Source organism: Argiope bruennichi, chromosome 3 (genome assembly GCF_947563725.1).
Source record: "Argiope bruennichi chromosome 3, qqArgBrue1.1, whole genome shotgun sequence".
Lineage (NCBI taxonomy): Eukaryota > Metazoa > Arthropoda > Arachnida > Araneae > Araneidae > Argiope > Argiope bruennichi.
The window spans coordinates 10360216-10383830 of NC_079153.1; positions in this window are offsets into that span (position 1 = coordinate 10360216).

Below are 23615 nucleotides of genomic sequence, written 5' to 3' on the forward strand. Positions count from 1 at the left end.
CTGATGAATTCAAATAATCAGCTTTGTTTCGTTGCATCGAAGTTTGTTAAGCTTTTGAAAATGCTTAGCCTTATATTCTTGACAACATAAGTGTTAGGAGCACTCAAAGCAGGACAATAAATCCTCAAATCAAAATATTATTTTATATATTGAGTGTGTTAAAAGTTTAAAAATGCATAAATACGTATGGAAGTATAAACTAGAGCAGTGGCGGGCTATTGTTTTAAAAATTAAGAGTTTGTTTCATATTTGTTCACACAGTGAATAACTTTAAATCAATGCACAAAAGGGGGAAAAACCCCATTAAACTAAAGTAGCAGTCATAAAAGAATATTCCTGGAACCAAATATTCTAAGGTACTAATTATAATTCAAATGATTCCACCCTATAAAAAATATTAAAATTTTGTTTCCAAAATATACATACTTTGTTCCTTGTAAGTTTAAAATATAGCAAATAAATACTGAAAATGAAGAATTCCCTATATCATTAATTTATGTTGAGCTGTTTTGAATTCTAAAAAGATAGCAATCCTTAATATTTAAATATTTTAAGAATATTGCTCCAATAAAGGGGCTTTGTCTGAAGAGAATTTTGATTACAAATTTAAATGCGAGATTTCATGAATAGCATAATGCATGTTTTCGCAGAAATATTTGAATGGAATTCTCTCAAGTTATTAAAGCGATTTTAATATAATCCATGCTATTAAAGGTATAAACAGAAGACGTATTTTCCGTAAGTAGTAAAATTTCAAAGCAGTTTCATTTAAATAAAAATAGGTATGTATAATTAACTGAAATGGCGAAATTATAGATGCTATTTTAAACATTTACATTTTAAAATAATTATTATTTGTATTTCGAAAATATTGTTGTAAAGTTCAAGAGGATATTAGTTTATGTTAACACATGAAAACGATGTTTTACAATAATAAAGTGATAGCAAAGTTGCATTGTAAACTGTTGAAAAACAGTATTTTTCTTTTACTCTTAATGAAATGTTATTTCAAGTTATTTTGTAGTGTTTATAAACATCTTTATTAAAATGTTTTTCACAAGAATTTTTTTAAAAACTTCATTGAAATAAATCAATATATTGTTATATTTTTTAAGACATTAAATTACCAAAGGCCAAAATAGTGCCATCTCGAAGTACAACAAGGGAGGAGGAGGGATTAATAATTTTTTAAAAAAATGAATGCAAGAAATGCATTCTTACTAGTATGAGTATTATGGCATAAGTACTGCAGATTATCAGTGATAATATCTTTAAGAAGATATTTTTTAAATGGACCAGGAATTGTATCCCTAAATTCTTGCCTACTCTGTAATAAATATGTTATTCAGGAGAACGCTTTGCAAGGCATTAGCGAATAACAGTTACCAAATATTAACATTTAGCGTGAAATTAGTATTCTAATGAATCTGTTGTGTGATCCTTCTTCTTCTTCTTCTTGCGCACAGCAGACCACCTCGCCATCACTGAACGTAGCATTTATCGACAGGATTTGCAGTGGCCGACTGCTATCTTAAGCATTGTCCATCCTTGCATTGACCGATTTGTCAAACTGACCTTCTCTTCGAAGTAATTGGCCAAAAACTGGTCAATTACTGTCCTTCTTCCTTATTTCCCTATAAAAGTATGAAGAGGCCATCATTAAGAAAAAGTCTCCACGAAATTAAAAATATTTCTTCAAATTTCCGTTACACAACAGCAGAAAACTGAATACTTCCAAACTCTCAAACAGTTGGTAAAAAACAGAGAATTTTTGACATCATGTCCTACAGTTTTAAGATTACCTGGTACCATCAGTACTGTACTTAAGTCATTATTTATAATTTTCAGATTTTTTCTTAACTCTGAGATTTCTATACATTTCTTTAAATAGTAGTAAACAGTACCGATTCCTTCACAAATTCATTTATTTTCCTGCATACTTCCAAATCTTTGGAAATTTGCGGGAAATATCCCATGTCCTGATATAATTTGAATTATTAGTGGATGGTATCTTTCTATTTTTATTTCTGGGTCAGGAATAAAATCGGAAGTTACTCTTCCATGACATATACCATTTGTCAAACCATTGTAACTTTCTTTCTTCTGTTAATTCTCATTTTAAGACACCATTTGATTTGGGAACAACCATATCCATACTCTCTTTCTGTGCCTCCAACTTTGCATATTGATCCGCCTTTTCATTACCATAGATCCCAATATGGGCCTTAACCCAATTCAACTCTATCCACTTGGTATTTTTACACTTTTTATCTTCTCCTTTATCGTCCATATTCCCTTATTACAATTGTGAGATGATTGTATAGCTTGTAGGACTGACAAAGAATCTGAAAAAATTGAGCACATTTGTCAGTCCTCCACCCTTTCACAATATTCAATGGCCATCTTTAAAGCTTGCACTTCTGCCTGGAAACTTGTGACATGGTTCGATAAATTCACAAGACTTTTATCGATCTCTTTCCCATAGTAGTATATTACTATTGCAGCTCCTACTTTATTTTCACCTTTTGAATCATCTGCAAAAAATTCTATTCCATCCATATCTATTGTGTGATCCTTGGAGAAATTTTTATCTATTGATCCCTGACATGCTGTTAATGGTATTCGAAAGTCAAATTTTTCTTTCAGTCCAGATTATACCAAATGACTGAAGCAAAAATTTGACAAAAAACTGCACATGAAGTCAAAAAAAATCACAAACCAAATTTGATATATTTAAATCATTGCGTGTTTGAGTTATCACTTTTTCAAGTGATAACTCAAGTGATAGTGAGTTTCTGAAAGTGAAGATCGATAGATATTCAACCCCTTGTTGAATTTCGTTTCAAATTTAATAGGTATATATCCCCTCTTGTTGTATTTGACCGAAAATGTTATACGGAATCTTCATTATGCATGTCAAATCTGCCTATAAAATTTTATTTACATACCTCTCCTCTTTTTGTAGACATTCTATTAAGCTGAATTCTAACAGACGGACAGACAGATTTTCTATGAACGAATTTTATTCAACAGTTGATAGAAACCTACAAATTTGTTGTAAAAAGTACATGCAAAATTGCATCCGCCTAGCTGAAAGCTTTTTTTTTGTCACTTACAGAAATACGGACAGGCAAACATTTTTACAAGAATGAGTGTTTCCAATTTAAAGAGGTTTGACAATAGAAGATCCATCAAAATCTCAAATTCGAATTTTTTGACGATTATAACGTGTTCTCTATATTTTCTATAAGGGGAAAAATACATAGATGTGGAACAAAGAACTAGCTGCATAAAAAGAAAAAGGCATCCACCCACTCCTAGAAGATGCAGGTGGGTAAAAGATTGTCAAGTAGGATCATTTATGAAAGAACCGTGAGAGGAAAGATGGAATTGGAAAAGTAATATAGGACTTTTCGTCGTGGATTGCATAAATGATAATGGTAGAGCCGAGAATGTTTTTTTGATACATATCTCCAGGTCCTATTCTCCCATCCCTACAAATTCCATATATTGTATTGCATTATATCTTTTCACCAAGTATATTGAAGCAATGACATGCGACTGAGAAAATCCTACTTAATTAAGATGGATGTGATGAACATTATTTCGATATAATGAAGGTAAAGCTAAAGCTATAAAAAGATAAAGCTAAAAACTTTTTTCAAATTAACAATTAGTTTTATCTTATGTAATCATGTTATCATTCTTTATATTATTTATACCATTTTAACACCACTCTATGCTTCATATTTTTGCACATTTTTAAATTTGTGATGATAATGTCTCATCCGGTCACAATTTTTTATGCAAATCCATGAATTCTTAAAAACCAACACATTTTACGCTATACCTGAAACATAACTTAGAAGGACATTAAGTACTTCATCGTGAAACTTAAATGCATGCTGAAACAACAATCTCACTTTTCTGAAAATATAGCAATCATGTATGTTTCAATTTCGTCTTACAATGACATAGATGTGACTAAATAGTATGCATGTGACTATTTTACTTAAATATATTTAAATTTTTCTTATTTCTGATTACAAGAGAAATTAAAATCTAATTTCAGTAAAATCTCGTTCAAAGCTTCTCAATTCACTCATCTCTCTTCTAATAATAGAAATAATAATTAATAATTGAAACAATAAATTTTCTCATAGAAAATACAATTGCCCAGTTTGCATTGATGATATTTAAGCTATTTCTAAATCGCTTAATTTTTAAGGTATCATATATATATATATATATATATATATATATATATATATATATATATATATATATATATATGTGTGTGTGTGTGTGTGTGTGTGTGTGAGAGAGAGAGAGAGAGAGAGGACATATTTTAATCTAATTAAAGTCTTAATTAATTTCCAAATTTTCATCATAATTTAGCCCATATTAATTTCATTCTTAAATGGTCTCTTATTTCCTGATCTAACTCTCACTTTTTTAATCTAATTGATTAAACTTATACCCTATAAACTTCAGCATTTTGGTGTCTTATGCGCTTGTGTTATGATGTATACCGACGTATTGACGCATTGCTTATTCTTCGTAAGTAAATTATGCATCCCGTGATATATTTATATATATATACAAGATATCATGGTAAACTATTTGATTACTATAAAAGCTCTTTTAAATATATATATTTCGAAATTAATAAATATTCTCCACCACTTGAGACATCAGAGGTACGTAATGAGAGAATGAGGAATGCGGATGTAGGTTCATGCTTTTTTCTTGTAGGCATAGAAAATGTTGTGCGGTTAAGTTAACTTCACATCAAAAATTTCCACCATCTCATCAGGGTTATTTTTGTTATTTAATTCGATTGCATGAGTGATTTCAAAACACTTATTACCTCAATCGAATGCATCCGACTGTAATAGGAATTCTGTTTACTTAACGTCCCTTACAAAATAAGATTTCCATATCCTTTGCTGCTGGGTTCCGAGTCATGTTAACATTTTTGGTAATAAAATGGCGAATTCTATTGCTAAAAATATGCATTGTCTCTTTTGTACCAATTAGTTTCTAAAAAGTGATGTTCAGAAGCTCTTTATTTATTATGCTCATTCTATTTGAGATAAAATCATTAAATTTGCATTTCCAAAACAAGCTATATTTTGCAAAATATACCATAGATTTGTGATCTACTCTTCTTACACATGAGGTTGGCATCAAACTCACTCACCTTCTTTTAGGACGAACTGACTTCAATCAAAGGCATCTTATTTCTGGCTCTAGGGAATCAAATTATTTCACATGTCATGCTGATTTAGGTACTAAATTTGATAGTAGTCTCCAATTACAACCTTTTAAAAGCTTTTCGCTTTTGTGATTATATTTAGAACTTTTTAGTTTTGTTTGTTTTTCAATTTATTTATTTATTTGAATAATATTGCGTGCTTGTTTACATATTTATTTTACTTCTGTTTTAGAATCATTACTTCGGTTGAAGATAAATTCTTTAAATTTTGGTTTCCTTATTATTTTATCAAATTTTAGATTATTTAATAATTTTTGTTTTAAGATGTTGAATTTTAAAATTTTGTCTTAGTTATTGCTTTATTATATTTTAGGCGGTTTCGTCTCAGTTAATTTCTTTTCATATATAATTGAGTTTAGATTTTATTATTTGTTCTTAGATCTCTTTTGTTTGGTGCAGCAACCTATTCAAATACTGCTCTTGGGACAACAAACATTATAAAAATAAATTAAAGAAAACTATACATTTCAATGATGGCACGTACCTCCTGTTAGAAGAGTTGGGCTGTTGTCGGTGATGCTCCCTTAGGTCCTGGTATAGCGATGAGGGTCATTCAGTTAATTCACTACGATACCAAAGCTGAACGATTGTATTTCATTCGTTGATAAATTAATATCCTTCATTCATTTTTAAAATTAAAAATGTTTAAAATTCAATTCAAATCAGTAAAAAAAGTGGTAAAAGAGAAACAAAATTTAGTAAAGGTATAAAAAATTTAAACCAATTTCGAAATTTCAGAAACTAATTATTCCTTAACTCCAATTGCATTTCACTGCTTGCCCAATAAATCACGATGATGAATACATATAGCAAATCTTCTTTTTAATTTGAAAATAATAGACTGAGAAGAATGTTTTAAACGAAATGTTTCAAATACTCGTAATTATACTCGTAAAACAGTTACACCAATATTTATTTATTCCAAGATGAAGTACGCAATCCGTTTTTGATTGCAATGCTTCTTTGAATGTTCAAATGTTTAAACGGAACTGTTCTTTCTTACGTTTTGTTTCAGAGAAAGAATATCCTTGCCAACTTTACGAGTACCAACTTTGATAATTATTGAAACTGTATACATTGCACGTAATCAAATATACCGGGGAATCAGAAGCCACAACACGCACACAGGCGTGACATTGAATAGCTTACTACTAAATCTACATCCTGTTTGAATTCTAAAGCAAAAATTCGAAATCAGGATATTTCTTGAAAAAAAAATGAATTCTTTTCAAGAAATTTTGTTATTTTTCTCATTTATTAATATATATTTTAATTTTGAATCTAGTTTTATATTTGAAATATACAAAAGTACAGTATCCGAAACTACAGAAACAAAAGAGTGGAAATTTAATTTTGATGGGAGACTATGTTTAATTAGGGTTTTAAATGTTAGTTCATCATCATTTTTTAGTCTTATGAAATCAATTTCTTATCTTAGTTTTTCGGAGAATCTGATCTAAACTGCCCGAAATCTTGATCCGATCTTATTCCGATTACTTCGTAATTTGAACGTGAAGCATTGGATTGTTACGTGCTCCGATGCTATTGTATTTCTAAAGACAAATCTAGAGAGCATAGAAGCCAGATACTTATATATAATCAATCAAAATAGTGCTCGATTTGGTTTTTTTGATTTTGGTTTCTTCATTAATTAAGCTCTAGAATAACGGTTTTCAAATTAAGTTATGCTAAAAAGTATTTCAGAAATTACAGTTCTTAATGTTTAAAATTTCTCTGCAATTATTAGTCTATACCTCCAATTAGCTAATAATATTTGAAATAAACTTTCAACTTTTAGAAAAATTATGCTTCTTTTTTACTCAGTTCATTTTTCTTATATGTAATGAAATGAGATTAACATAAAAAATAACAACTTGCTCTAAGAAGGATTTTTTTTGTGTGTAAAACATTTATAAATGGATTTAAAGGAAAAAAGCAAACTTAAAGAAGTTTGTAAACTTTAATTTGGAAATAAATACAGTTACAAATAGTTAGATCCCTGAACTATTACTAAATATAGATTTTACTTTCACAAATTCTATAGATTATCAATATAACAAAAAAACCCATAAACATGTAAAATAGATTACAAGACAGTTTTATGTGCTAGAAGGCATTCCAAATATATTTCATCTGTTTTTATATATAACATCTCCGAAACTAATCAAGACTATATAAATTATTTCAGACTTTTCATGATAGCAGAAGTCATAAAGGATAAAAACTAATATTGGGTAAGAGAAGGCATTAAATATGAAAAAAAAGAGTAATAGATTTTAAAAAAATGGTCTTAAATCAAAATAAATGTATCTGAAAAAAAGCAAAATATTATCTTGATTGCATTTTCAAAATACTTCGCCTTATCTCACAGCCTATAATATGTGCATATAAAGTATTAAAAATAAAAACTTTATACTTCAGTGTGAACACACAATGTGAGATTCAGTTTTGGTAGTGCAAACAGATTCTCATGCAGTTATTAAAAAAAAATCATATTCATATTCAAATTCATATTATTAAAAAAATTCATATAAAAATAATATAAATTAATCATAATTAGTAATCAGCGATATAATACACCGTTATTTTCATTTTTAGTCCATTTTAAGTTAGCTTGTAAAACATCTAGATAGATTTTAAGCATAATATATTTTAGATGATTAATTGTTAACAAACTGTTATAAAAAAATAAGTCAGGTATTAGGTAAAAGCATCTGATACCTAACTATATATATATATTATTTGGTTTAATTTTTTTTACCTTATTAACTTGGTTTTATTACTATTGTCTCAACTCATCTGTGTTTTTGAAGTAGCTGCATTTGCGCTCTCTAAATACTATGATGTTTCGTTTTCTCTCTTCCTTTTTTGGTTTTAGTTTGAATAAAAAATAATTTTTAGTTGCGATTCCGAAATTATTTAGTTTCGTTTTAATTATATATATATATATATATATATATATATATATATATATATATATATATATATATATATATTATAAATGTTATATGACCATTTAATTATAAAATTAAACGGAGATTTAAAAAAACGTATCTAATGAAGAAGAAGTACATTTAGAGTAAATTGCTTTTTAATTAGTTTTAAATTTATTAATTTAAAAAAAACATAAGATTTTACTAAAATAAATATAAGAAAACGGACTTATGTTAAGCTGTGATCAACTTATGTTAATTTCAACTTATATATCTGATTTCATTAAAATATTTCTGCTAGTTAGATAAGAATCGATCAAAAGTGAAAATTAACACAAAATCGACTTGAATTTAACTCTCGGAATAATTGTTAAGAAAATTGAAACACGTATTATTCTCGGTTTTTCTTACATTTTTTTTCCGAAATAATTTTTGCAATATCTAATAATGCCTTTTATATCAAAAATAAAAACAATGGAACTATACAACTGCAGTATGAAAAAAGGTTGAAAAAAGTATTTTTCTAATATCAAATTATAATATAACTCAAAATTTGCATATTTGTATGCTAATAAACGCCAAAATTATATAAACAATTGAGCATGTACTTTTTATATTAAAAATTAAATTTACAATGGGCTTAATATTTAAGAAACAACACCTTAAAATATTATACAAGTTAGAATTTTTATTTCTAATAGCAACTTTCTTTTTAAACTTTGTTTGTTTCTTTGATCATAAAAAAATGCTTTAAAAGATTTAAGTTTTTTTAATTTTTTTTTTTAATTTATTTATACTGTAGGGTTTGAATTTTTGTTTTAGTGAAAATAGGTGTTCAAATGTAGGCAACGAAGACCATATGACAAGAAATGAGCTAGGTCAAGCAAAAAAAAAAAATGAATATACTTTGCAAGTGAAACAGATAATACTATGGATCAAAAAAAAAAATACAACGTTAAAATATGCTGAAGACAGAAAAAGGCATTAGTTTCTGCTATTGCATGAAAAAAGATTCAAAATATATCTCTTTTTTAACTAAAACTTTATTAGCACAATAAAGTGAAAATTATTTATCCAGTTCTTTGCTCTAAAATTCCACCTTTGTCACTCCATCCTAATGCATAATCAATCCTATACATATAAACCATCTTTCATGTTTCATTATTTTTTTTTAATTAAGAGATTACTTTTAATGTAAGATTCTGAAATTCCGTGTAGAAAATAAGGTGTGATATAAATATCATTTTTCACACTAGAGATTAACATTATAAATGATGTACATATAGATACAAATAATTTAAACATACCTCCTTATACAGCACTTAAATCTCACAAATGAAGATTAAAATGCTTCAATCGACTTACACAATTAATATTAAAATAAGGTCTGATGAATATGATAATATTATAGAAAATATATAACAGAACACATTACCATATAAATTGAGTGATGAATTTGTAAGAAATTTGATACACGTATGTTGCATTTATCTTAAAAGACAAAAATGCTAATATTAATAAAATAAAATTATAAGGAAGTTTTTTTGTCATGTTAATGAGGACATTAAAGAAATTTTTGTGATTATTTAACATGTTAATATAATTTTTCATAAAACGTTTCATAGCTTCATTAATAAATAGAGGAGAATTGAAAAATAAAGAATATTTACATGCAAATGAGGTAAAATAAAATTTTCAAAAGTAACATTTACATATTTTATTGCATATAAAGCATCTAAGCTATCTCTCTTTACCCTAATGAGGATAGAAATGAAATGAAAGAGCTGAAAGTACCGTTTTCTAATCAGTTCTAATATATTTTTTATATATAATTTCAGAAGATTTTAATTTAAAATTATTAATGAAAAATGAAAATTATTTTTCGAAACTTTTGCTTGTTTTTATTCTAAACCTTTAAAATAAATACCAGTTAAAAATAATTTAGTTGAATTTCTTGAAAAAATGAAGCTTAGGGCTAGTTTTTTTTTTTAACTTTCCGTTTCGCGTCAAATCTAAAGTGTGCCATTTTCAGCATAATTTCTTTAGCTTCTGTATTGAATACAAATTTATGTTTGCTATAAATATAAATTCATGTTTGTAACATTATCTAAAAAAATGTATAATATATATATATATATATATATATATATATATATATATATATATATATATAAGACATATGTAATATTACTATATATATAAGGCATATGTATTACATATACTTTAATGGATCATGGGTCCATTTGTCTTGCAATTATATTGTGTTTAAAATTAGCCAGCACATCAAACTGTGCGTATGACTCACAATTTCAAGAAGATTCTTACCTTTTAATTGAATATATAAAAGAGAATTCTATCTAAACAAGTTTACAATCGCCAAAAAAAAAGTTCACAAAGTTTTAAAACTTTGATTCATCAGTGAGATCTGGCGAAACTGGAAGAAACTTTAAGAATTTCCAACTGTATCTGTAATAGCGTCTCTAAGTAAAGGAAGTTTGACGAAACAAAATGTAGCCTTTTTACTATATGTGGAAACTTTCGTTACTTTTTAAAACTTTAACATTTTATACATTGAATAATTATAAATGCTGTGACTCGTTTTATTTCTAATATTTTAGCTTTCATTGCGTTTTTGATATTTTTATATTTTTATCTGATACAGTTGAAAGAATTGTTTATTAGCGTTTAAAATACTTTCTTGTTTCCTTTGTTTCAGTTTTTAATTATTTTTTGCACTCGAGTTACTTATCCTTTATATTAGTGACATTTATACTTCGGATAAAACATATCGGAAATAAATAGATGTTTATTTTTGTCATGTAACTTTATATAAATTATATATTATGTTACTATTTGTATTTATTTAAGCCTTTTAAATATTTACTTGGGCCGGCATAGCCTGGTTGACATGGCGTTGCAGTCGCGTCCCCTGCGTTGCGAGTTCGAACCCCACCGCAGAACACCCCCCTCCCCCATTGTGTGTGCCACAAAGTCCTCCCTGTAGAAAGCAATACCACTGGAGGTACTGGATCAGGGGTGGTCATTCTCTAATTCATGTCTAAATTACGATCTGCGGATGAGTGAATGAAATGCAGGAATGAAGTCCGTCCCGTAAAATGGATTGTGATGTATCTGTAGTTAAGTCGTACTCTTGGCCCTAGATGGCGCAACCGTAAAACAAGAGACGCCCTATTGGCTTAAAATAACTGGCTTCTGAAGTCAGTGGTCTGGTCTATGACAAGTGCTATTAGAAAGAACAAAGTTTTCAAATTTTTTATTTTCTCCACAATATTTGAAGACCGTAAATGGTGTGTAAATCAGCAGATCTATTTCATGTAGCTCAGAACTGAACGCAGAGGCTCATTAAGCTATTTTACCAATGATAATAGGTATTCCATTTTATGTTAACAACTTCTAAACTTTTAGAGGAGATGAACGTTAGTTCGAATGTGAAAGAAATCACTAGACCTTCCTGCAATATTAGCACAAAAGTACTGTGAAATATTTTTTGCGATGTTGATTGATATTTTGAAGGCTGTGCAGTATTTCGAAGATATCATAACAATAGATTACTAATGTCATTTCGATACAACATTAAATTTTATACAATATTTTTACAATATCTTTCGACATTGCAATGTAAATATAGGAAATTAACGTAATTACAGTTTATTATCGTTGACATCGGATCAACCCCTTCTGTAAAAAAAAAAGTACTAATTGATAACAGTACCATCCTTCTAACTGTCATCCGCCTAACCTCCATGTAGCTGTTTCGGCCCCAAGGCTGAAAGTAGATGAAGAGAAAAGGGGAACAGTTTTGCTGGGGTGTGACTGATATATGTAAGATTGTATGTTGGTAACAGCTTCAATGGGAATTCCAGAAATTAGTTTAGATTTAAATAGGAATTTAATTATATATATGTATATAGCTATCGTTAATTCAATCCTTAAAATATAATAAATTTGTATTGCCAAGAAAAGTGCCATCACTTGTGTCAAGGCAGGATACATTAACTATCTTAAATCTAAGTAAATACAGCCGTATATATACTGCTGTTACCTCTTAGATTTTCACTCCTTGGAAAAATGTCAGTGCAAACTAAAATTTAAATCTTACTGAATATTGCATTTTATGAATTAAAAATAATTTTTGAGGCATATAAAGAGGATTACATTGGAATGTGAGGAAATATTCTCGATCCCAGTGCAAGAAACACATGTGAGGAAATATTCTCGATCCCAGTGCAAGAAACACATTGGATTCCAAAGTAAAACTAAAACAGTTGATATTTCTTAAGTGATATGGAATCATTCCGATGCAGAATCTTCCTTTGAAAGTTTTCAGATCTATGAATAGACCGAATATCATCTTAAAAATGAGTAGTTTTGGATTTGAGAAAATTTTATAAGAAATTATAAAAATTTTGGAATTTCATTATCTTTATTACTATTAATACTTCATTAATAATATAATTCATTACCTTAGGTTATTGATAATAATTTAATAGCAAAACATTTACAGAAAGCAATAATAATTAAAATCTTTTGTTAAATATATCCGATTTAAATAAATGATAGACAAATATCGAGAAATATATAAATCTAAACTATATTTCTTTTGTTGTAATAACAATATAGTAAATAAAAAGGTAAATTACATTAGAATAAAAAAAAATTATTCTAATTTAAGAAGAATTATCTAACTTATAATTTAAGTTACCAAGACTAACTATCACTCTTTCAAACCTCAAAATAAACTTTTTTGAAAGAATTTTTCTAATAAGAGTAAAGACCTGAAAGAGTTTTTCTAAAAAAATTTTATACCTAGAAGCAAAATAGTTATATGGCAAACTAAATTCATATTAAAAGATTTCTTTGTAGGAGGAACAAAAACTCAAACAGCCTGATGATATATTAGAAATCCTGCCAAATAATCTCAATCCACATCGAAATATGGGCCAATAAATATTGGAAACAGGATTTTTAGATCTTTTTTTCAATTCACAATTTTCTTTCATTTTGTACGATTTTCGCTGATATATCCTAAAAAAAAATTACAATGAAAAATGTTTTCTTTACTTTTTTAAAATTATTTCTTTCTTTTACTTCTTGTTTCATACCACTAATATTTTCCGAGCCCACATCTGCTAAAATAAAAGGAATTTTAGCTAAAAAATGAAATCAGGTTTGGTGCAAATCTATTTTTTTTAAAAAAGATGCTTGAAATTTTATTGCTCAAAGGAAGTAACAGAACTTATTTGACTTGCAAGGCAAAAAATATTCTAATCAATTTTTACTAAAAATGATAGTAATAAATATTTGGGTCAATAAGTTGAATTAAAATTATTAAATGAGGATAATTACGACTAATTTCAAAAATATGCAGGATTAATAAATATGTCATAAGGATGAGATAATTGTTGGATTAACAAAATATGTTAGATGTGATATTATTATTTTTTTTTTTAAATTACCGAGATTTAAAAGAAAAATAAATAGTTATACGTTTTTAATAAGTTAAAAAAATTATTTTTCTTCCTCATACTCACAATGATAATATATAATCTACTCTTAAATATGTCTCACTTCATTTTTATAAATCAGAGGGAACATTGGAAGAAAAAGAAAATGAATCAATTCTAATGAAACTGATAATATACAAGTAAAATAAAAGAAACCGAGGAATCAAAATTCTATGCATTTTTTTCCTTTCATTTTTTGTGTTGTAAAACTTTTTAGTCATATTTTGAATAAGAGAAATGAAAATATGGTCCATATCTTCTACATCTTTAAATTTTTTTTCAAATTCTTATCTTTGAATATTCACAATTCTTACGTTATGTTCACAATTTTTACGATTTATTCACAATCTTTACGTTATACATAATGAATACAATACATCAACATTTTTGCCACATTAGTCTCCTTATTAGATGAAAAACAGACCCAAACGTAAATTATGATTTACGCATTTCAAGCTGCTTTAAAACTATTTCATAACAACAATAAAAAGAAAGTATAGTTAAGATATACGCTATCCAGAATTTTCCATTCAAGAAAAGACCTGACCTTCCACAAAATTATGTTGCAGTACACTCTTGAATATTCGGCTTCTGTACTATCTGGCCTAATTTTCTTTTATCATAATTAAATAAGAAAAGCAAGGCCTCAATAGGCATTATTTCCGAGGCATCGGGAGGGCGTCTTCTATGATCCTTTTCGTATCGTGAGCAAAATGCAAGTTGTGACAGGAAAAGAGCAGCGTTCTGCTCATTGTCCATTGTTTCGTCAGCGAGTAACTAACCACATCTGTTGTGGCTGTTCCTAATTATAACTACACATTATTTACAGTATACGTAAATTGTTTTTTGGGTATACTTAATGTTTTTTAATGAAGCCCGCTCTTCGAAGACAGTGGATTTAGGCCTGGGGGGGAGAGCCTCTTGTTTCTATAGTAGCGCCATCTAGGGCCAAGAGGAGGACTTAGCTACACACACGTCACAGCCCTTTTTACGGGGCGGACTTCATTCTGTGTTGAAGGTTTGCCCAATTGTCAGCAAGACATCAAGATAATGAAGATAAATATATCATTAACTTCTAATTAAAAAATAATAAAGTATTTGTTTTATTTTCAGAAAACAACTGTATTATTTTCAAGTGTTCATTTTAATAATATAAAAATTAGATTACATGCATTAATAGTAAATAATGCAAAGATGTTAATCAAACCTTTTTATTAAACAGGAATTTCTTTTGATATCATGAAGCTTTTACCTGAAACATTGAAATGTTTTTAAAATTCAATATTTAGACAGACGTAGTCAAGTATAAATAATATACATGTTGTTGTTTCTTATGGCACTTGCCATAGGCAAGCCCGCTGTTCGAAGACAGCGGATTTAAGCCTGGGGGGGGGAGAGCGCCTCTTGTTTCAATAGTAGCGCCATCTACGGCCAAGAGAAGGACTTAGCTACACACTCGTCCCAACCCTTTTTACGGGGCGGACTTCATTCACGCATTTCATTCACTCAACCACAGATCGTAATTTAGACCTGAATCAGAGAACGATCACCCCTGATCCAGTACCCCAGTGGTATTACTCTCGACATGGAGGACTTTGTGACCACGACAGATTTCACGTGCGTCAGCCACCAAGCACATGGGGAATCTTCGGCCGGCGGGGTTCGAACTCGGAACCTAAGGGACGCGAATCCGACGCTCTACCAACCAGGCTATCCCGGCACTAATGTTTTTTTTTAAATACACCAAGTGAAGATTTCAAAATGGTAATAAATGAAGAAAAGTTTTGGTGTCAATGCAGAAGAAATTACACGTTATATAACGACTAGACTCTGTGTAACAGAAAAACACGCAACTGCTTCTATGATTCACCTGGCCGCGTTCACATTCTACTTGGCTTGAGACAAATAGAAGGCTTGGTACTTAATAAGAAGTGAGAAAATGCGTATTATAACAGTGCGTTTTGGTATTAAAACGTTGTCTTCTGGTATTGGAGGGCAAAGAAATGAGTTCATAGAACATATAATCCAGCTGTCTTGTTACCTGGCTTACTCCTCAGCCACATTAGGTCGGATACTCGGGAGTGTACTGTATTTATATGCTTTCGTCTTTCGCCACAGAATATCCCCGAAATTGGAATCTCTAGGATTTCCTATCGGTTGAAAGTATATACATGGGAGTATTTATTAAGATAAAAAAATGCACATAAAAAGACATAAAATATCAATATACACATAAAAAGTAACTATATACAATATTATAATGATGAGGGAGGTGTTCGGTGGGGAGTATGAGTAGATGGAATCTATTGAAGTTAATATATTCTGGAGAAGAGTTTGATTTAGAAATGAAACGGAAATTTATACTGGGATTGGGTCTGGAGAAGTATTTATATGCTACAACCAAGAATTAAAAAAAAATTAAATCTCAAATATCCGACTAAATAAAGATAATAAATAATGTAACATTTTTTTTCAAATTCCCATAAAAAAAGAACGTAATTTGAAAAAGAAAGGAATGAAAACATAATCAAAAAAAGAAACTCCCTGGATAAATATCAGTCCACTTTGCAAAGAAACAAAGTCCCCTTTCAGCCGATTTGTTTCTGGACTTTACTTCCGCAGTAATTTAAGTGCACGGTCGTTCGCATGATTAAGACTCAAAAAGCAAAGACTCACATCCTCCAACTCTTTCTCAAATGCTAACGATTCAGATTGGCGAATTTCTTTCTCTCCCCCTCTTCTCTCCCCCCCGGCATCTTTCTTCTGTTATTTCTAGATTTCATTGGTTTTGCTTTTATTGTTTTATTCATCCTTACCTTCTTGCCGCGTGCTTCCAGTGTATTTATTTACAATTCCTGTGTTACTCGCAGTGATTTCGACTAAACATTTTTTTCTCTAAAGTTTGTTAGCAACTCGACATTCCTCGTGCCTACCAACCGTCCTCCCTTCCAACAAACAAGACTTAATTCAATTTTCTTGAGCATTCGCGCTGATTTTCTTTTCTTTGCTTCCTATGGCAACGCTGACTTCACTGTTTGTTTTTAAAATATGCGCCTTTCATTAAAAGCAAGAGGAAATACGAGAAGAAAACGCCGCTGTGAGATGCCGGTATCAAAGCACAAAGGGGGTTGCTTCCACTTGCTCCTGAATTCTTTTTTTTTCCGATGAAGTGCCCACTCGAGAATTGTAAAAGGGGTTGACGACGGATCTGGGAAGAGGGAGGGTCGAGAAATGTTCTCCGATTCCTTGAGAATAAAATGAAAAGTAGTTGAGGTTATAAGAGAATTCTGTGCGAAAGTTCTCGAGGATTCTAATTACAATCAAAGAAAATCCCCTCAAATTTCTCTAATGATGGATTTCAGAAAGGATAAGAACAGGAAGATTCTATTTATTTGGGTTGGGGAAAGGCTACTTTTAATGCCCTCAATGCCTTTGAATAAGTTGATCGAATTATTCTCTTCACATCAGACATCATTGAAGGTAATCTTTTGTTCCAAAGGCACACATAAGTAGCTATCAGTTCGCCCATATGAACATAGCCCTTGTATTTCATTTCATTTTCGGGTAATTGAATTGCTTCCTTTGACTTTACACACTGAAATTCCAGTATCACGTATTTAGTTGAAGAGTGCAATCGACTTGTTTAGAGAATATCAGAGTTTGTTTATTTCCAAAGTCTGTTTTTCCTCTTTCCACTATAATTTCAGTGAAATGAAATAAGCCTGTAAATTTGATTTATAAGAAATAATATTAATAAAATATACCGACTTTTTCAACACAGATTTTTAATCTTTATTGAATAAATGGCTACTAAAGGAATCTAAATAAAACTTTAAGAAATCAAGATTTGAAATATAAACGTATATCTCGAATTGCACATATTTCTATACAGATGAATATCATTAAATAACTCTAACTAAAGCATTAAATATTGAAAAAGCAATATTTGTGTGAAAATATAGAATCAGCCAACTTTTTCAGGATAAGAAACATTTGAAATAGCATGACTTTTTCAAAGCAAGTATCTGTGTTTAATAAGTAAGAATTATCCTTAATACTGAATCTTGTAATGACACATTATTAAATAGTAATATCCTAACTTTAAAATTCTAAAATATAACTAAAGTCTGAAAATATCAATGTAGATGAAAAACTTTTATTCTTCTTCGTTTAGATGTTATTTGTGGAATGTCACAAACGATTTTTATTTTTAACTACCACAGAATAAAACTTTCTGCAGCACAAATTTCTCTACTTTTGCAAATAATGGGTAAATATAATTAGATTTGAATATAAAAATGTTATTTTATTTACATTTTTTTGTGTAAAAGACATATATTTACAAAAAAAAAAGGATAATTGACATGCAGACAAAATTTAATATAACGTCAACGGAAAGATCAAAATGAATGGATCTTCTTTGCTTTTGAAAATCATAATGAGAGTGCTATTTTTTGGTGTTCACGGTTTTGATGTATAAAGTGCTATTTTGGACTTAGTCAATTATGCCAGTTATAAAAAAATATGCTTAAGCATATGGAATTTGAAAAATACATAACATTTTTACTGGCATAAATTTTAAAATGTAATATAGCTTCGAAATATAGATAAAGTTTTACCTGTAAAACTAAATAATAAATGATTACCAATTTTTACACAAATTAATTAAACAATTACGTAATAAATTATATTTTCATATCTTAAATATGATTAAAGAGTTAGCTTTTTTTTCTATTTAGTGCTATTTTTATGATTTTTCTAATATTATCTCTGACTGAAACTGCATGATTCCTTATTACCTAGAATTGATCAGCGATGCATCAATAAAATATTTTAAACATTCATTATTTTTTCGAGATATAAGAGCTTTCTTGCAAGATATTTATTTAAAAGAAAAAATAATTTTTCGTACTTAAAAATGCTTTATCTCTTCCTGCACAAAGCATATAAAAGGTTTTTTTATTACTTAATTGAACATCTAATAAATTTATGTAAAAATGCTCATTTGGTGAGCAGTTATTTTTAACAGACAAGGCTGTAAATAAAATAATTTTATAATCTGTATAAATTTGAAACTGTGGAATGTAAAAAGTGTGAAAGTTTAAATTGCATTAATTAATGTCATTTGTTATAAAGGCAACATCTTCTTTCATGATTATAAAAATTAAAAATTAACAGATTTAAATATAGTTATTTTATTCTAATTCTTTGAAATTTTACAATGTATAAGGAAGCACCAAATGTGATACATAATTCCAAATTAAGGATAATTAGATTATACATAACATAGATTTATTTAGTTTGTTATAAAAGTATTTTCTATTTACATGAGGTTTTAAATATATTTCATTTGATAAGGTAAAGAGAAAAAAGTTATTAATGGTGTGCTAAATGCTGAATTTCTTACTGCAGCAGTCCCCTGAAATGTGAGATGAAATCTCACCACAACTGAGGTTAAAAATTAGATTGAAGAGAAATAAGATATTGAAATCTCATATATATGAACATTCATTTTATTAAAACAATCACATCTGTTCAGTTATTCGGAGAGATCACACAAGGCATTGAAAACATTTGAATTTGTTAGAATAGCCTGACATCGTTAGTCCATGCAATCGAAGTCATTCTAGAGAATGTCTGGGTTATCATGAAAAGGCTCCACAACTGTGGAAATCCAAGTGCTGCATCATCAGTTAATGTCAGCGGTTATGTCGTGAACCAATCTATGCTATTTGGACAAGTGATCATTTTGTATCAGATCACCAAACCGTTTAATTGTCATGAACATCATGGCAGAAATACTTGAAATTTCCAACGTGCTTCAACTATATTTCAAGGGGAATTAGTGTTGGATTGGTTCATTAAAAAGTACTTGCAAATCACATCCTGCAATGGTTGATGATTCCATCCAATTCAAACTTGCATGCATGAGGAACAGCATAATTAGTGGTTCCAGTTTATGTCCCAAGTAAAGTCAATTGCAAGTTTCAGTGTATCTTCAAAATACACAGCGGTACCAGCTGCATGAAAATATATTCCGTTCGCCAATATATACATATATTATTTCAATTGTATAATTATATTTGTATCATCATTTAGCAATTTTAACAAAATTCCAATTAAAATTTTGAAAACAATCAGTGAGCATTCCTGTTCTCCAAAATATAACGATACTAAATTTGATAGATCTAAGTCCAGCGATTTTTTGGATCCTTCTTTAAGTTACAAAATGAAACACACATGCTTATTAACTCATATAATTAGTAGAAGCATAATTATCTTGATTCAAAATTATGAGAATCAGTTAAAACCGTTAGTTGCACTGCTTAAAGAAACAAAAAAGAACCGATATTTTACAACAACTTTATTTTTATGTTCATTATTTGCAAACTTTAATTTCGATGTAATTACCACCTTCATTTAAACAGTTTTCAAGGCATGACGTAAGTGTTTCAATAAGTAAACTTTCTTTTGTAAGGGAAAAGCTTAACGTCCGATAAATATTCATCCTTTCACCTCATCTAGCTAATATATAGTGAAGCGGAATGCGATGCGCGAGGATAGAACCTGGGACGTTGCGTGTTCAAATCAAGTCCGGGTCACCAATGAAGCAATATGCGATGCGCGACGATAGAATCTGGGACCTTGTGATTAGCAGCCCAGTAACTAAACCATTTTACTAAAACGGTCGTTCTGGTAGAAGAGTTGTTACTGGCTTATATGCTATTCACCACAATAGTCTATGGAATATTTTCAATATTTGTATATAACACGTTGCAATGTATCGATATTTTGATGTGACAGTGCATTTTAATCACACTTTTCATGCTACTTCCTACAAATTTCAGTGCTGTTACATCTGATTACATGTGAACTAAATCGCCAAATAAAAACTTCTGCGGTACAGTTACAGATAAATATATGAGGTGTTGCTAAAAATTTTCATCAAAATACCCTTTCAGCGAAAAAAAAATCGAAGGGGCAACTAACTAATTAACTGACCTATGTATTTGATTTTTAAGGATATGATTAAATTCTATTCGTGGTACTTCTAATTTATCTTAAAATTTTGTATGTCCAAATATTTAAATATTATAAGCAGAAAATGTTGAAAAAAATAAAAAGAATTAATGTAATTTGGAGTGTATAGTATTTCTGGTCGATCTAAAAAAAATAACAATTCAAATAAGTGCTTGAGTCTTAATGTTATTTTCAAAGGCACACCTTTGATATTTAGAATTTTAGATGGTTAATTCATGAAATTTGAGTATCATTAAAGCAGGATATGCGACACGTCAGGAATTCTTTAGAAACAGAGAGGCTAATTCAAGATCACCTTCAAGTTGATTCAGAGACGGAAGTCATCGACCCTTATGTACAAGGTAAATGGAAAATTCATTAGTGAACTCTCTAATTTATTCAGCCTTCGGTTTCTTATTCTAATGCAGTGTGCTCGAACTGCTAATGAACTGGCCTGAAATTTAAGAATGCATTCTCTTAATGCATGTTTACTGATTTTATTCTTCCAAGAAAAGTGTCATTAGTTTTTAATCTAAAAATAGCAAAATACCTGGTAAAAATAATGTAATTTTTGTTTGAAAATATGATTTTAGTTTCAGTCTGAAGAAATAAAATCCAGCGAACTTAATTTGATTTAATTGGAAAAAAGGAAATAAGAAAATGTGGTATTAGTAGATGCTTTCATTGACTGTGGCATTATATGTAAATGATTCTACAGAAAAAAAAAATCTAATTTTAGAATTACTTATTTTACTATAATAAAAAGATATGATACTCTAAGAATTCTACAAATAAACACCAAACTGAATCTTGGAATCAAGAAAATATACTTTTATTTATGTTGTTATTACTTCTTGTATTGTTATTATTCATTTTTATTTTCTAATGCTTATTAATGCCATATGCCCATAACATTTTTGTTCATGCCTGCATCTAAATCAAGTCTGATATAAATAAATTAGATTTTAACATTTCTCTTCGATTAACAGACCACTTATATGTCAACTTTTGGTATATATCTAAATTGTACTGGTGATTCGTTCTTGCAGTAACAAATTTATTTCTTTAAGCACAAGTCCCATTGAGGGGGCACCTCCTAACTGATGATGAAAAGCTTCATGTATGGTGGTTGTTTGGTTCTCTCAAAAGATTTGGGTCCGGTAACTCCCATCGATGATAGAATGCAATTTCTTACGGAAGGATTGTACCGTTACCGGTGTTGGCCTTTAGAACTCAACCACAGTTCTCACCTGTGTTACTGTTGTCGGGTCCGATCATTCAGTTTTCCCATGTAACTTGCAGCGGGTCGGAGTAGCCAGTTTGTGTTTTGTGGTTCTCAAAGCACAATTTGCACAACCTCTCCTTTTACATTTCTATACAAAACTTTCGCTCTATTTTTACTTAATTTTTTTGCCATTTTCCCACGTAATTTTAATTTCCTATATTTTCCTGTTGCATTGTATCACAACATGCATGAAACGTCGGTGTTTCTAATGGCATTTGTCATAGACAAGCCCACTGACTTTAAAGGTCAGTGATTTTAAGCCAAGGGTGCGTCTCGTGTTTTTTCAATAGCGCCATCTAAGGACAAGAGTACGCCTTACCTATAAACACGTCACAACAATTTTTACGGGACTGACTTCATTCATGCATTTCATTCACAGATTGTAATTTAGATCCGAATCAGAGAACGATCACCCCTAATTCAGAACCCCCACTGGTATTACTCTCGACATGGAGGACTTTGTGGCCACGACAGATTTTCACGTGCGCCAGCCACCACACACACACACACGGAGAGGTTTCGGCTACGGGGTTCGAACTCGTAACCCAAGGGAAGCGATTACAACCCCCTACCCACCAGGCTATCCCGGCATCGCGTGAAACGTAGTTGATGATAACAAGGGACGGCCAGGTACTTATTTTCAGCAAAGTTATTTTTCAATTCCGAATGTTTAAAAAATATAAATCAACTATAAAAACAGAATAAGTTAATCAATATGCTCAAATTCTTTATCTATAACAATGTGAAATAGGCTTATAAGATACGAGAAAGATCAACCTTCAAAGTTTGTTCAGAAATTTAAAACATCGGAACAGGAATAGTTAAGAAAAATCAATCATTTTTAATATCACAAATGGGTATTTCTTAGAATAATATGATAGGGAGAAAACATCATTTCAAAATAAATTTTATAAGTAAAACATATATTTTATCATTAAGAAAATTAGTATTTATTTGAATATATGAAACGATTTTTTTTTCTTTCCAATATTTATTTTTATTTCTATCAAATTGTAGTTTAAATAATAATTCAATTTTAAATTCATTGTAAAACTACTAGAAGTTATACTTAGACCGATGTTGAAGAGTTGTTATTTCTTTTGCCCACTATATGACATTCTGATCTAAATCAAAACATGCATGAAGTTTCACAGTTATAATCACTATTTTTTTTAATTTAAATTTTGCCAATTAAACTTTTTCAGTCTTCTTAAACATGAATTAGAACATTTTTGTTAAGTTGCTAATAATTTATGAAAATGTTAATTAAAACATTCCTTGTAAATATTCTGATATGGCATGTAAGCTATTCGCAGTATAATATTACTAGAAGTTTTGGCATATTATTAAGAAAAAAATACTATACTATACATACTGTATTTTATTATTAAACACTTAAAGGACAAAATTTAATTATATATATTCCATCTATTAAATAAACCTGAAATAAAATGTTCAGTTTCAGTCATTTGTTATATGATATATGAATTTTAATAGTTCACATCTCCAGTGCTTAGTGTACGCTTATAGAATCATCAGATATATTCAGTAAGTATTCTGCGTCATATGCAACA